Source organism: Musa acuminata, chromosome BXJ2-1 (genome assembly GCF_036884655.1).
Source record: "Musa acuminata AAA Group cultivar baxijiao chromosome BXJ2-1, Cavendish_Baxijiao_AAA, whole genome shotgun sequence".
NCBI classification, from domain to species: domain Eukaryota; kingdom Viridiplantae; phylum Streptophyta; class Magnoliopsida; order Zingiberales; family Musaceae; genus Musa; species Musa acuminata.
The window spans coordinates 27,167,969-27,181,816 of record NC_088338.1 but is presented as its reverse complement, the minus strand read 5'-3'; the positions used below and the strand labels follow the sequence as shown (position 1 = coordinate 27,181,816).

Genomic DNA, 13,848 nt, shown 5'->3' with positions numbered 1-13,848 from the left:
ACTCCTGCTGCTTGTCTAACTTTCATCGTAGTTAATCCTGCACACTTATCTAAACACATAGATTAGACAACAAATGACAATTGACTTCATCATCAAAATCCGAGATTCAACAAAAAGGAGTGCAACACGAGGACTTCCCAGGGGGTCACCCATCCTAGTACTACTCTTGCCCAATTACGCTTAACTTCGGAGTTCTGATGGGATCCGGTGATTTAGTGCTGCCATTATCGCACCCGTTTCGCGAGCTTCGTCCCTCGCCTATGTGCACGTCGCGGTCGGCGCATCAACGTCCGGAGCCTCTTGCCCGTCACGAAACCGTCGGCGCTTTCTCGAACGTTCACGAAATCCCTATTGCAAGCTCTCTCCGAGCCCTAGCCCGACGACTGCATATCGGTCACGGCAAGCGCGTGCCGAAACCATCGGCACTTTCTAGAACGATCTCGGAATCGCTATTGCGACCCCAATCCGGAAAGCTCTCTCTGAGCCCCTCGATACCGACAGCGTACCGGTCACGGCAAATTTCGAGCCCCAAAACAATCTTCTCGGAGCTCTACGGGAGATGTTTCTTATCTCGGGATGCAAAAAGGAGTGCAACACGAGGACTTCCCAGGGGGTCACCCATCCTAGTACTACTCTTGCCCAAGCACGCTTAACTTCGGAGTTCTGATGGGATCCGGTGATTTAGTGCTGGCATTATCGCACCCATTTCGCGTGCTTCGTCCCTCGCCTATGTGCACGTCGTGGTCGGCGCATCAACGTCCGGAGCCTCTTGCCCGTCACAAAATCGTCGGCGCTTTCTCGAACGTTCATGAAATCCCTATTGCAAGCTCTCTCCGAGCCCTAGCCCGACGACTGCGTATCGGTCATGACAAGCACGTGCCGAAACCATAGGTACTTTCTAGAACGATCTCGGAATCGCTATTGCGACCCCAATCCGGAAAGATCTCTCCGAGCCCCTCGATACTGACAGCGTTGCGGTCACGGCAAATTTCGAGCCCGAAAACAGTCATCTAGGAGCTCTACGGGAGATGTTTCGTATCTCGGGATGCAAAAAGGAGTGCAACACGAGGACTTCCCGGGGAGTCACCAATCCTAGTACTACTTTTGCCCAAGCACGCTTAACTTCGAAGTTCTGATGGGATCCGGTGATTTAGTGGTGGCATTATCGCACCCGTTTCGCATGCTTCGTCCCTCGCCTATGTGAACGTCGCGGTCGGTGCATCAACGTCAGGAGCCTCTTACCCGTCACGAAACCGTCGACGCTTTCTCGAACGGTCACAAAATCCCTATTGCAAGCTCTCTCTGAGCCCTAGCCCGACGACTGCGTATCGGTCATGACAAGCACGTGCCGAAACCATAGGCACTTTCTAGAACGATCTCGGAATCGCTATTGCGACCCCAATCCGGAAAGCTCTCTCCGAGCCCCTCGATACCGAAAGCGTTGCGGTCACGGCAAATTTCGAGCCCGAAAACAGTCATCTCGGAGCTCTACGGGAGATGTTTCGTATCTCGGGATGCAAAAAGGAGTGCAACACGAGGACTTCCCGGGGAGTCACCAATCCTAGTACTACTTTTGCCCAAGCACGCTTAACTTCGAAGTTCTGATGGGATCCGGTGATTTAGTGCTGGCATTATCGCACCCGTTTCGCATGCTTCGTCCCTCGCCTATGTGAACGTCGCGGTCGGTGCATCAACGTCAGGAACCTCTTACCCGTCACGAAACCGTCGGTGCTTTCTCGAACGTTCACGAAATCCCTATTGCAAGCTCTCTCCGAGCCCTAGCCCTAGTCAATATCGGGCACGGCAAGCGCGTGCAGAAACCATCGGCACTTTCTAGAACGAACTCGGAATCGCTATTGCGACCCCAATCCGTAAAGCTCTCTCCGAGCCCCTCGATATTGACTGCGTAGCGGTCACAACAAATTTCCAGCCCCAAAACAATCGTCTCGGAGCTCTACGGGAGATGTTTCGTATCCCGGGATGCAAAAAGGAGTGCAATAACTTCCCAGGGGGTCACCCATCGTAGTACTACTCTGTCCCAAGCATGCTTAACTTCGGTGTTTTGATGGGATCCGGTGATTTAGTGATGGCATTATAGTCAGTTTCGCATGCTTCGTCCCTCGCCTATGTGCACGTCGCGGTCGGCGTATCAACGTCCGGAGCCTCTTGCCCGTCACGAAACCGTCGGCGCTTTCTCGAACGTTCACGAAATCCCTATTGCAAGCTCTCTCCGAGCCCTAGCCCTTCGACTGCGTATCGGTCACGGCAAGCACGTGCCGAAACCATCGGCACTTTCTAGAACGATCTCGGAATCGCTATTGCGACCCCAATCCGGAAAGCTCTCTCCGAGCCCCTCGCTACTGATAGCGTAGCGGTCACGGCAAATTTCGAGCCCCAAAACAATCATCTCGGAGCTCTACGGGAGATGTTTCGTATCTCGGGATGCAAAAAGGAGTGCAACACGAGGACTTCCCACGGGGTCACCCATCCTAGTACAACTCTTGACTAAGCACGCTTAACTTCGGAGTTCTGATGGGATCCGGTGATTTAGTGCTGGCATTATCGCACCCGTTTCGCGTGCTTCGTCCCTCGCCTATGTGCACGTCGCGGTCGGCGCATCAACGTCCGGAGCCTCTTGCCTGTCACGAAACCGTCGGCGCTTTCTCGAACGTGCACGAAATCCCTATTGCAAGCTCTCTCCGAGCACTAGCCCGACGACTGCGTATCGGTCACGAAAAGCGCGTGCAGAAACCATCGGCACTTTCTAGAACAAACTCGGATTCGCTATTGCGACCCCAATCCGGAAAGCTGTCTCCGAGCCCCTCGATACTGACTGCGTAGCGGTCAAAGCAAATTTCCAGCCCCAAAACAAACGTCTCGGAGCTCTACGTGAGATGTTTCATATCCCTGGATGCAAAAAGGAGTGCAACACGAGGACTTCCCAGGGGGTCACCCATCGTAGTACTACTCAGGCCCAAGCACGCTTAACTTCGGTGTTTTGATGGGATCCGGTGATTTAGTGCTGCCTTTATCGCACCGGTTTCAAATGCTTCGTCCCTCGCCTATGTGCACGTCGCGGTCGGCGCATCAACGTCCGGAGCCTCTTGCCCGTCACAAAACCGTCGTCGCTTTCTCGAACTTTCACGAAATCCCTATTGCAAGCTCTCTCCGAGCCTAAGCCCGACGACTGCGTATCGGTCACGGCAAGCGCGTGCCGAAACCATCGGCACTTTCTAGACCGATCTCGGAATCGCTATTGCGACCCCAATCCGGAAAGCTCTCTCCGAGCCCCTCGATACTGACTGCGTAGCGGTCAAAGCAAATTTCCAGCCCCAAAACAAATGTCTCGGAGATCTACGGGAGATGTTTCGTATCCCGGGATGCAAAAAGGAGTGCAACACGAGGACTTCCCAAGGGGTCACCCATCGTAGTACTACTCTGGCCCAAGCACGCTTAACTTAGGTGTTTTGTTGGGATCCGGTGATTTAGTGCTGCCATTATCGCACCCGTTTCGCGAGCTTCGTCCCTCGCCTATGTGCACGTCGCGGTCGGCGCATCAACGTCCGGAGCCTCTTGCCTGTCACGAAACCGTCGGCGCTTTCTCGAACGTGCACGATATCCCTATTGCAAGCTCTCTCCGAGCACTAGCCCGAAGACTGCGTCTCGGTCACGGCAAGCGCGTGCCGAAACCATCGGCACTTTCTAGAACGATCTCGTAATCGCTATTGCGACACCAATCCGGAAAGCTCTCTCCGAGCCCCTCGATACTGACAGCGTAGCGGTCACAGCAAATTTCCAGCCCCAAAACAATCGTCTCGGAGCTCTACGGGAGATGTTTCGTATCCCGGGATGCAAAAAGGAGTGCAACACGAGGACTTCCCAGGGGGTCACTAATCCTAGTACTCTTCTGGCCCAAGCACGCTTAACTTCGGTGTTTTGATGGGATCCGGTGATTTAGTGCTGGCATTATCGCACCTGTTTCGCGTGCTTCGTCCCTCGCCTATGTGCACGTCGCGGTCGGCGTATCAACGTCCGGAGCCTCTTGCCCGTCAGGAAACCGTCGGCGCTTTCTCGAACGTTCACGAAAACCCTATTGCAAGCTCTCTCCGAGCCCTAGCCCGACGACTGCATATCGGTCGCGGCAAGCGCGTGCCGAAACCATCGGCACTTTCTAGAACGATCTCGGAATCGCTATTGCGACCCCAATCCGGAAAGCTCTCTCCGAGCCCCTCGATACTGACAGCGTAGCGGTCACAGCAAATTTCCAGCCCGAAAACAATCATCTGTGAGCTCTACGGGAAATGTTTCGTATCCCGGGATGCGAAAAGGAGTGCAACACGAGGACTTCCCAGGGGGTCACCCATCGTAGTACTACTCTGGCCCAAGCAAGCTTAACTTCGTTGTTTTGATGGGATCCGGTGATTTAGTGCTGGCATTATCGCACCCGTTTCGCGTGCTTCGTCCCTCGCCTATGTGCACGTAGCGGTCGGCGCATAAACGTCCGGAGCGTCTTGCCCGTTACGAAACCATCGTCGCTTTCTCGAACGTTCACGAAATCCCTATTGCAAGCTCTCTCCGAGCCCTAGCCCGACGACTGCGTATCGGTCACGGCAAGCACGTGCCGAAACCATCGGCACTTTCTAGAACGATCTCGGAATCGCTATTGGGACCCCAATCCGGAAAGCTCTCTCCGAACCCCTCGATACTGACAGCGTAGCGGTCACAGCAAATTTCTAGCCCCAAAACAATCGTCTCGGAGCTCTACGGGAGATGTTTCGTATCTCGGGATGCAAAAAGGAGTGCAAGACGAGGACTTCCCAGGGGGTCACCCATCCTAGTACTTCTCTGGCCCTAGCACGCTTAACTTCGGAGTTTTGATGGGATCCGGTGATTTAGTGCTGGCATTATCGCACCAGTTTCGCATGCTTCGTCCCTCGCCTATGTGAACGTCGCGGTCGGTGCATCAACGTCAGGAGCCTCTTACCCGCCACGAAACCGTCGACGCTTTCTCGAACGGTCACGAAATCCCTATTGCAAGCTCTCTCCGATCCCTAGCCCGACGACTGCGTATCGGTCACGGAAAGCGCGTGCAGAAACCATCGGCACTTTCTAGAACGAACTCGGATTCGCTATTGCGACCCCAATCCGAAAAGCTGTCTCCGAGCCCCTCGATACTGACTGCGTAGCGGTCAAAGAAAATTTCCAGCCCCAAAACAAACGTCTCGGAGCTCTACGGGAGATGTTTCGTATCCCGGGATGCAAAAAGGAGTGCAACACGAGGACTTCCCAGGGGGTCACCCATCGTAGTACTACTCTGGCCCAAGCACGCTTAACTTCGGTGTTTTGATGGGATTTGGTGATTTAGTGCTGGCATTATCACACCTGTTTCGCGTGCTTCGTCCCTCGCCTATGTGCTCGTTGTTGAATCTCGGATTTTGATGATGAAGTCAATTGTCATTTGTTGTCTAATCTATGTGTTGAGATAAGTGTGCAGGATTAACTACGATGAAAGATAGACAAGCAGCAGGAGTTGCGCCGGAGTCAAGTTCATGATCACGTTGGGAGTTCGAGAGTTCGACGGAAGTTCGGACGGTCGTCGGAGGTTCTGCGAGAACAGATCCGAGAGATGTTTCGTATCCCGGGATGCAAAAAGGAGTGCAACACGAGGACTTCCCAGGGGGTCACTAATCCTAGTACTCTTCTGGCCCAAGCACGCTTAACTTCGGTGTTTTGATGGGATCCGGTGATTTAGTGCTGCCATTATCGCACCCGTTTCGCGAGCTTCGTCCCTCGGCTATGTGCACGTCGCGGTCGGCGCATCAACGTCCGGAGCCTCTTGCCCGTCACGAAACCGTCGGCGCTTTCTCGAACGTGCACGAAATCCCTATTGCAAGCTCTCTCCGAGCCCTAGCCCGACGACTGCGTATCGGTCACGGCAAGCGCGTGCCGAAACCATCGACACTTTCTAGAACGATCTTGGAATCGCTATTGCACCCCCAATCCGGAAAGCTCTCTCCGAGCCCCTCGATACTGATAGCGTAGCGGTCACGGCAAATTTCGAGCCCTAAAACAATCGTCTCGGAGCTCTACGGGAGATGTTTCGTATCCCGGGATGCAAAAAGGAGTGCAACACGAGGACTTCCCAGGGGGTCACCCATCCTAGTACTACTCTTGACCAAGCACGCTTAACTTCGGAGTTCTGAGGGGATCCGGTGATTTAGTGCTGGCATTATCGCACCCGTTTCGCGTGCTTCGACCCTCGCCTATGTCCACGTCGCTGTCGGTGCAACAACGTCCGAAGCCTCTTGCCCGTCACGAAACCGTCGGTGCTTTCTCGAACGTTCACGAAATCCCTATTGCAAGCTCTCTCCGAGCCCTAGCCCGACGACTGCGTATCGGTCATGGCAAGCACGTGCCGAAACCATCGGCACTTTCTAGAACGATCTCGGAATCGCTATTGCGACCCCAATCCGGAAAGCTCTCTCTGAGCCCCTCGATACTGACAGCGTAGCGGTCACAGCAAATTTCCAGCCCCAAAACAATCGTCTCGGAGCTCTACGGGAGATGTTTCGTATCCCGGGATGCAAAAAGGAGTGCAACACGAGGACTTCCCAGGGGGTCACCGATCCTAGTACTACTCTGGCCCAAGCACGCTTAACTTCGGAGTTCTGATGGGATCCGGTGATTTAGTGCTGGCATTATCGCACCTGTTTCGCGTGCTTCGTCCCTCGCCTATGTGCACGTCGCGGTCGGCGTATCAACGTCCGGAGCCTCTTGACCGTCACGAAACCGTCGGCGCTTTCTCGAACGTTCACGAAATCCCTATTGCAAGCACTCTCCGAGCCCTAGCCCGACGACTGCGTATCGGTCACGGCAAGTACGTGCCGAAACCATCGGCACTTTCTAGAACGATCTCGGAATCGCTAATGCGACCCCAATCCGGAAAGCTCTCTCCGAGCCCCTCGATACTGACTGCGTAGCGGTCAAAGCAAATTTCCAGCCCCAAAACAAACGTCTCGGAGCTCTACGTGAGATGTTTCGTATCCCGGGATGCAAAAAGGAGTGCAACACGAGGACTTCCCAGGGGGTCACCCATCGTAGTACTACTCAGGCCCAAGCACGCTTAACTTCGGTGTTTTGATGGGATCCGGTGATTTAGTGCTGCCTTTGTCGCACCGGTTTCGAATGCTTCGTCCCTCGCCTATGTGCACGTCGCGGTCGGCGCATCAACGTCCGGAGCCTCTTGCCCGTCACAAAACCGTCGTCGCTTTCTCGAACGTTCACGAAATCCCTATTGCAAGCTCTCTCCGAGCCTAAGCCCGACGACTGCGTATCGGTCACGGCAAGCGCGTGCCGAAACCATCGGCACTTTCTAGACCGATCTCGGAATCGCTATTGCGACCCCAATCCGGAAAGCTCTCTCCGAGCCCCTCGATACTGACTGCGTAGCGGTCAAAGCAAATTTCCAGCCCCAAAACAAATGTCTCGGAGATCTACGGGAGATGTTTCGTATCCCGGGATGCAAAAAGGAGTGCAACACGAGGATTTCCCAAGGGGTCACCCATCGTAGTACTACTCTGGCCCAAGCACGCTTAACTTGGGTGTTTTGATGGGATCCGGTGATTTAATGCTGCCATTATCGCACCCGTTTCGCGTGCTTCGTCCCTCGCCTATGTGCACGTCGCGGTCGGCGCATCAACGTCCGGAGCCTCTTGCCTGTCACGAAACCGTCGGCGCTTTCTCGAACGTGCACGATATCCCTATTGCAAGCTCTCTCCGAGCACTAGCCCGAAGACTGCGTATCGGTCACGGCAAGCGCGTGCCGAAACCATCGGCACTTTCTAGAACGATCTCGGAATCGCTATTGCGACCCCAATCCGGAAAGCTCTCTCCGAGCCCCTCGATGCTGACAGCGTAGCGGTCATGGCAAATTTCCAGCCCCAAAACAATCGTCTCGGACCTCTACGGGAGATGTTTCGTATCCCGGGATGCAAAAAGGAGTGCAACATGAGGACTTCTCAGGGAGTCACCCATCGTAGTACAACTCTGGCCCAAGCACGCTTAACTTCGGTGTTTTGATGGGATTCGGTGATTTAGTGCTGCCATTATCGCATCCGTTTCGCGAGCTTCGTCCCTCGCCTATGTGCACGTCGCGGTCGGCGCATCAACGTCCGGAGCCTCTTGCCTGTCACGAAACCGTCGGCGCTTTCTCGAACGTGCACGAAATCCCTATTGCAAGCTCTCTCCGAGCCCTAGCCCGACGACTGCGTATCGGTCACGGCAAGCGCGTGCCGAAACCATCGCCACTTTCTAGAACGATCTCTGAATCGCTATTGCGACACCAATCCGGAAAGCTCTCTCCGAGCCCCTCGATGCTGACAGCGTAGCGGTCACGGCAAATTTCGAGCCCCAAAACAATCGTCTCGGACCTCTACGGTAGATGTTTCTTATCCCGGGATGCAAAAAGGAGTGCAATACGAGTACTTCCCAGGGGGTCACCCATCCTAGTACTACTCTGGCCCAAGCACGCTTAACTTCGGAGTTTTGATGGGATCCGGTGATTTAGTGGTGGCATTATCGCACCAGTTTCGCATGCTTCGTCCCTCGCCTATGTGCACGTCGCGGTCGGCGTATCAACGTCCAGAGCCTCTTGCCCGTCACGAAACCGTCGGCGCTTTCTCGAACGTTCACAAAATCCCTATTGCAAGCTCTCTCCGAGCCCTAGCCCGACGACTGCGTATCGGTCACGGCAAGCGCGTGCCGAAACCATTGGTACTTTCTAGAACGATCTCGGAATCGCTATTGCGACCCCAATCCGGAAAGCTCCCTCCGAGCCCTTCGATACTGACAGCGTAGCGGTCACGGCAAATTTCGAGCCCGAAAACAATCGTCTCGGAGCTCTACGGGAGATGTTTCGTATCCCGGGATGCAAAAAGGAGTGCAACACGAGGACTTCCCAGGGGGTCACCCATCCTAGTACTACTCTGGCCCAAGCACGCTTAACTTCGGAGTTCTGATGGGATCCGGTGATTTAGTGCTGGCATTATCGCACCCGTTTCGCATGCTTCATCCCTCGCCTATGTGCACATCGCGGTCGGCGTATCAATGTCCGCAGCCTCTTGCCCGTAACGAAACCGTCGGCGCTTTCTCGAACATTCACGAAATCCCTATTGCAAGCTCTCTCCGAGCCCTAGCCCGACGAATGCGTATCGGTCACGGCAAGCGCGTACCGAAACCATCGGCACTTTCTAGAACGATCTCGGAATCGCTATTGCTACCCCAATCCGGAAAGCTCTCTCCGAGCCCCTCGATACTGACAGCGCAGCGGTCACAGCAAATTTCCAGCCCCAAAACAATCATCTCGGAGCTCTACGGGAGATGTTTCATATCCCGGGATGCAAAAAGGTGTGCAACACGAGGACTTCCCAAGGGGTCACCCATCCTAGTACTACTCTGGCCCAAGCACGCTTAACTTCGGAGTTTTGATGGGATCCGATGATTTAGTACTGGCATTATCGCACCCGTTTCGCGTGCTTTGTCCCTCGCCTATGTGCACGTCGCGGTCGGCGTATCAACGTCCGGAGCCTCTTGCCCGTCAGGAAACCGTCGGCGCTTTCTCGAACGTTCACGAAATCCCTATTGCAAGCTCTCTCCGAGCCCTAGCCCGACGACTGCGTATCGGTCACGGCAAGCGCGTGCCGAAACCATCGGCACTTTCTAGAACGATCTCGGAATCGCTATTGCGACCCCAATCCGGAAAGCTCTCTCCGAGCCCCTCGATACTGAAAGCGTAGCGGTCACAGCAAATTTCCAGCCCCAAAACAATCGTCTCGGAGCTCTACGGGAGATGTTTCGTATCCCGGGATGCGAAAAGGAGTGGAACACGAGGACTTCCCAGGGGGTCACCCATCGTAGTACTACTCTGGCCCAAGCAAGCTTAACTTCGTTGTTTTGATGGGATCCGGTGATTTAGTGCTGGCATTATCGCACCCGTTTCGCGTGCTTCGTCCCTCGCCTATGTGCACGTCGCGGTCGGCGCATCAACGTCCGGAGCCTCTTGCCCGTCACGAAACCATCGTCGCTTTCTCGAACGTTCACGAAATCCCTATTGCAAGCTCTCTCCGAGCCCTAGCCCGACGACTGCGTATCGGTCATGGCAAGCACGTGCCGAAACCATCGGCAATTTCTAGAACGATCTCGGAATCGCTATTGCGACCTCAATCCGGAAAGCTCTATCCGAGCCCCTCGATACTGACAGCGTAGCGGTCACAGCAAATTTCCAGCCCCAAAACAATCGTCTCGGAGCTCTATGGGAGATGTTTCGTATCCCGGGATACGAAAAGGTGTGTAACACGAGGACTTCCCAGGGGGTCACCCATCGTAGTACTACTCTGGCCCAAGAAAGCTTAACTTCGTTATTTTGATGGGATCCGGTGATTTAGTGCTGGCATTGTCGCACCTGTTTCGCGTGCTTCGTCCCTCGCCTATGTGCACGTCGCGGTCGGCGTATTAACGTCCGGATCCTCTTGCCCGTCACGAAACCGTCGGCGCATTCTCGAACGTTCACGAAATCCCTATTGCAAGCTCTCTCCGAGCCCTAGCCCGACGACTGCGTATCGGTCACGGCAAGCACGTGCCGAAACCATCGGCACTTTCTAGAACGATCTCGGAATCGCTATTGCGACCCCAATACGGAAAGCTCTCTCCGAGCCCCTCGATACAGACAGCGTAGCGGTCACAGCAAATTTCCAGCCCAAAACAATCGTCTCGAAGCTCTACGGGAGATGTTTCGTATCCCGGGATTCAAAAAGGAGTGCAACACGCGGACTTCCCAGGGGGTCACCCATCCTAGTACTACTCTGGCCCAAGCACGCTTAACTTCGGAGTTTTGATGGGATCCGGTGATTTAGTGCTGGCGTTATCGCACCTGTTTCGCGTGCTTCGTTCCTCGCCTATGTGCACGTCGCGGTCGGCGTATCAACGTCTGGAGCCTCTTGCCCGTCAGGAAACCGTCCGCGCTTTCTCGAACGTTCACGAAATCCCTATTGCAAGCTCTCTCCGAGCCCTAGCCCGACGACTGCGTATCGGTCACGGCAAGCATGTGCCGAAACCATCGGCACTTTCTAGAACGATCTCGGAATCGCTATTGCGACCCCAATCCAAAAAGCTCACTCCGAGCCCCTCGATACTGACAGCGTAGTGGTCACAGCAAATTTCCAGCCCCAAAAAAATCGTCTCGGAGCTCTACGGGAGATGTTTCGTATCCCGGGATGCAAAAAGGAGTGCAACATGAGGACTTCCCAGGGGGTCACCCATCGTAGTACTACTCTGGCCCAAGCAAGCTTAACTTCGTTGTTTTGATGGGATCCGGTGATTTAGTGCTGGCATTATCGCACCCGTTTCGCGTGCTTCGTCCCTCGCCTATGTGCACGTCGCGGTCGGCGCATCAACGTCCGGAGCCTCTTCCCCGTCATGAAACCATCGTCGCTTTCTCGAACGTTCACGAAATCCCTATTGCAAGCTATCTCCGAGCCTTAGCCCGACGACTGCGTATCGGTCACGGCAAGCACGTGCCGAAACCATCGGCACTTTCTAGAATGCTCTCGGAATCGCTATTGTGACCCCAATCCAGAAAGCTCTCTCCGAGCCCCTCGATACTGACAGCGTAGCGGTCACAGAAATTTCCAGCCCTAAAACAATCGTCTCGGAGCTCTACGGGAGATGTTTCGTATCCCGGGATGCAAAAAGGAGTGCAACACGAGGACTTCCCAGGGGGTCACCAATCCTAGTACTACTCTGGCCCAAGCATGCTTAACTTCGGTGTTTTGATGGGATCCGGTGATTTAGTGCTGGCATTATCGCACCCATTTCACGTGCTTCGTCCCTCGCCTATGTGCACGTCGCGGTCGGCTTATCAACGTCCGCAGCCTTTTGCCCGTCACTAAACCGTCGGCGCTTTCTCGAACGTTCACGAAATCCCTATTGCAAGCTCTCTCCGAGCCCTAGCCCGACGACTGCGTATCGGTCACGGCAAGCGCGTACCGAAACCATCGGCACTTTCTAGAACGATCTCGGAATAGCTATTGCTACCCCAATCCGGAAAGCTCTCTCCGAGCCCCTCGATACTGACAGCGTAGCGGTCACAGCAAATTTCCATCCCCAAAACAATCGTCTCGGAGCTCTACGGGAGATGTTTCATATCCCGGGATGCAAAAAGGAGTGCAACACGAGGACTTCCCAAGGGGTAACCCATCCTAGTACTACTCTGGCCCAAGCACGCTTAACTTCGGAGTTTTGATGGGATCGGGTGATTTAGTGCTGGCATTATCGCACCCGTTTTGCGTGCTTCGTCCCTCGCCTATGTGCGCGTCGCGGTCGGCGTATCAACGTCCGGAGCCTCTTGCCCGTCAGGAAACCGTCGGCGCTTTCTCGAACGTTCACGAAATCCCTATTGCAAGCTCTCTCCGAGCCCTAGCCCGACGACTGCGTATCGGTCACGGCAAGCGCGTGCTGAAACCATCGGCACTTTCTAGAACGATCTCGGAATCGCTATTGCGACCCCAATCCGGAAAGCTCTCTCCGAGCCCCTCGATACTAACAGCGTAGCGGTCACAGCAAATTTCCAGCCCCAAAACAATCGTCTCGGAGCTCTACGGGAGATGTTTCGTATCCCGGGATGCGAAAAGGAGTGAAACACGAGGACTTCCCAGGGGGTCACCCATCGTAGTACTACTCTTGCCGAAGCAAGCTTAACTTCGTTGTTTTGATGGGATCCGGTGATTTAGAGCTGGCATTATCGCACCCGTTTCACGTGCTTTGTCCCTCGCCTATGTGCACGTCGCGGTCGGCGCATCAACGTCCGGAGCCTCTTGCCCGTCACGAAACCATCGTCGCTTTCTCGAACGTTCACGAAATCCCTATTGCAAGCTCTCTCCGAGCCCTAGCCCGACGACTGCGTATCGGTCACGGCAAGCACGTGCCGAAACCATCGGCACTTTCTAGAACTATCTCGGAATCGCTATTGCGACCCCAATCTGGAAAGCTCTCTCCGAGCCCCTCGATACTGACAGCGTAGCGGTCACAGCAAATTTCCAGCCCCAAAACAATCGTCTCGGAGCTCTACGGGAGATGTTTCGTATCCCGGGATGCAAAAAGGAGTGCAACACGAGGACTTCCCAGGGGGTCACCAATCCTAGTACTACTCTGGCCCAAGCACGCTTAACTTCGGTGTTTTGATGGGATCTGGTGATTTAGTGCTGGCATTATCGCACCCGTTTCGCGTGCTTCGTCTCTCGCCTATGTGCACATCGCGGTCGGCGTATCAACGTCCGGAGCCTCTTGCCCGTCAGGAAACCGTCGGTGCTTTCTCGAACGTTCACGAAATACCTATTGCAAGCTCTCTCCGAGCCCTAGCCCGACGACTGCGTATCGGTCACGGCAAGCGCGTGCCGAAACCATCGGCACTTTCTAGAACGATCTCGGAATCGCTATTGCGACCCCAATGCGGAAAGCTCTCTCCGAGCCCCTCGATACTGACAGCGTAGCGGTCACAGCAAATTTCCAGCCCCAAAACAATCGTCTCGGAGCTCTACGGTAGATGTATCGTATCCCGGGATGCGAAAAGTAGTGCAACACGAGGACTTCCCAGGGGGTCACACATCGTAGTACTACTCTGGCCCAAGAAAGCTTAACTTCGTTGTTTTGATGGGATCCGGTGATTTAGTGCCGGCATTATCGCACCCGTTTCGCGTGCTTCGTCCCTCGCATATGTGCATGTCGCGGTCGGCGTATCATCGTCCGGAGCCTCTTGCCCGTCAGGAAACCGTCGGCGCTTTCTCGAATGTTCAC

At 54.7% G+C, this 13,848-nt stretch overlaps 12 non-coding genes and 17 pseudogenes across 12 annotated transcripts; all 29 read right to left on the bottom strand.

Annotated features, from left to right (window-relative positions):
- Positions 1-116: 116 nt before the first annotated feature.
- LOC135600492 (5S ribosomal RNA) lies at positions 117-235 on the bottom strand. The gene has a single exon (XR_010482813.1). It is a non-coding gene; the product is annotated as a 5S ribosomal RNA (ribosomal RNA).
- A 350-nt stretch (positions 236-585) lies between these two features.
- Positions 586-704, bottom strand: LOC135599835 (5S ribosomal RNA). Its single transcript, XR_010482177.1, has one exon. It is a non-coding gene; the product is annotated as a 5S ribosomal RNA (ribosomal RNA).
- Positions 705-1,054: 350 nt separating this feature from the next.
- Positions 1,055-1,173, bottom strand: LOC135601834 (5S ribosomal RNA; annotated as a pseudogene).
- A 350-nt stretch (positions 1,174-1,523) lies between these two features.
- Positions 1,524-1,642, bottom strand: LOC135600369 (5S ribosomal RNA). The gene has a single exon (XR_010482692.1). It is a non-coding gene; the product is annotated as a 5S ribosomal RNA (ribosomal RNA).
- Positions 1,643-2,451: 809 nt separating this feature from the next.
- On the bottom strand, positions 2,452-2,570 carry LOC135599758 (5S ribosomal RNA). The gene has a single exon (XR_010482101.1). It is a non-coding gene; the product is annotated as a 5S ribosomal RNA (ribosomal RNA).
- Positions 2,571-2,920: 350 nt separating this feature from the next.
- Positions 2,921-3,039, bottom strand: LOC135603393 (5S ribosomal RNA; annotated as a pseudogene).
- Positions 3,040-3,389: 350 nt separating this feature from the next.
- Positions 3,390-3,508, bottom strand: LOC135603846 (5S ribosomal RNA; annotated as a pseudogene).
- Positions 3,509-3,858: 350 nt separating this feature from the next.
- LOC135604183 (5S ribosomal RNA) lies at positions 3,859-3,977 on the bottom strand (annotated as a pseudogene).
- A 350-nt stretch (positions 3,978-4,327) lies between these two features.
- Positions 4,328-4,446, bottom strand: LOC135602998 (5S ribosomal RNA; annotated as a pseudogene).
- A 350-nt stretch (positions 4,447-4,796) lies between these two features.
- On the bottom strand, positions 4,797-4,915 carry LOC135600389 (5S ribosomal RNA). Its single transcript, XR_010482712.1, has one exon. It is a non-coding gene; the product is annotated as a 5S ribosomal RNA (ribosomal RNA).
- Positions 4,916-5,265: 350 nt separating this feature from the next.
- LOC135603446 (5S ribosomal RNA) lies at positions 5,266-5,384 on the bottom strand (annotated as a pseudogene).
- Positions 5,385-5,652: 268 nt separating this feature from the next.
- Positions 5,653-5,771, bottom strand: LOC135604441 (5S ribosomal RNA; annotated as a pseudogene).
- A 350-nt stretch (positions 5,772-6,121) lies between these two features.
- On the bottom strand, positions 6,122-6,240 carry LOC135601025 (5S ribosomal RNA). Its single transcript, XR_010483331.1, has one exon. It is a non-coding gene; the product is annotated as a 5S ribosomal RNA (ribosomal RNA).
- Positions 6,241-6,590: 350 nt separating this feature from the next.
- On the bottom strand, positions 6,591-6,709 carry LOC135599698 (5S ribosomal RNA). The gene has a single exon (XR_010482043.1). It is a non-coding gene; the product is annotated as a 5S ribosomal RNA (ribosomal RNA).
- Positions 6,710-7,059: 350 nt separating this feature from the next.
- LOC135603129 (5S ribosomal RNA) lies at positions 7,060-7,178 on the bottom strand (annotated as a pseudogene).
- Positions 7,179-7,528: 350 nt separating this feature from the next.
- LOC135603633 (5S ribosomal RNA) lies at positions 7,529-7,647 on the bottom strand (annotated as a pseudogene).
- Positions 7,648-7,997: 350 nt separating this feature from the next.
- On the bottom strand, positions 7,998-8,116 carry LOC135599357 (5S ribosomal RNA; annotated as a pseudogene).
- A 350-nt stretch (positions 8,117-8,466) lies between these two features.
- Positions 8,467-8,585, bottom strand: LOC135600883 (5S ribosomal RNA). The gene has a single exon (XR_010483194.1). It is a non-coding gene; the product is annotated as a 5S ribosomal RNA (ribosomal RNA).
- A 350-nt stretch (positions 8,586-8,935) lies between these two features.
- Positions 8,936-9,054, bottom strand: LOC135600524 (5S ribosomal RNA). Its single transcript, XR_010482844.1, has one exon. It is a non-coding gene; the product is annotated as a 5S ribosomal RNA (ribosomal RNA).
- Positions 9,055-9,404: 350 nt separating this feature from the next.
- LOC135600478 (5S ribosomal RNA) lies at positions 9,405-9,523 on the bottom strand. Its single transcript, XR_010482799.1, has one exon. It is a non-coding gene; the product is annotated as a 5S ribosomal RNA (ribosomal RNA).
- A 350-nt stretch (positions 9,524-9,873) lies between these two features.
- On the bottom strand, positions 9,874-9,992 carry LOC135604197 (5S ribosomal RNA; annotated as a pseudogene).
- Positions 9,993-10,342: 350 nt separating this feature from the next.
- Positions 10,343-10,461, bottom strand: LOC135599447 (5S ribosomal RNA; annotated as a pseudogene).
- Positions 10,462-10,810: 349 nt separating this feature from the next.
- On the bottom strand, positions 10,811-10,929 carry LOC135600035 (5S ribosomal RNA). Its single transcript, XR_010482369.1, has one exon. It is a non-coding gene; the product is annotated as a 5S ribosomal RNA (ribosomal RNA).
- A 350-nt stretch (positions 10,930-11,279) lies between these two features.
- Positions 11,280-11,398, bottom strand: LOC135604036 (5S ribosomal RNA; annotated as a pseudogene).
- A 349-nt stretch (positions 11,399-11,747) lies between these two features.
- LOC135602447 (5S ribosomal RNA) lies at positions 11,748-11,866 on the bottom strand (annotated as a pseudogene).
- A 350-nt stretch (positions 11,867-12,216) lies between these two features.
- LOC135600569 (5S ribosomal RNA) lies at positions 12,217-12,335 on the bottom strand. Its single transcript, XR_010482888.1, has one exon. It is a non-coding gene; the product is annotated as a 5S ribosomal RNA (ribosomal RNA).
- Positions 12,336-12,685: 350 nt separating this feature from the next.
- On the bottom strand, positions 12,686-12,804 carry LOC135599329 (5S ribosomal RNA; annotated as a pseudogene).
- Positions 12,805-13,154: 350 nt separating this feature from the next.
- Positions 13,155-13,273, bottom strand: LOC135602232 (5S ribosomal RNA; annotated as a pseudogene).
- Positions 13,274-13,623: 350 nt separating this feature from the next.
- Positions 13,624-13,742, bottom strand: LOC135599373 (5S ribosomal RNA; annotated as a pseudogene).
- Between the last annotated feature and the right edge of the window lie 106 nt (positions 13,743-13,848).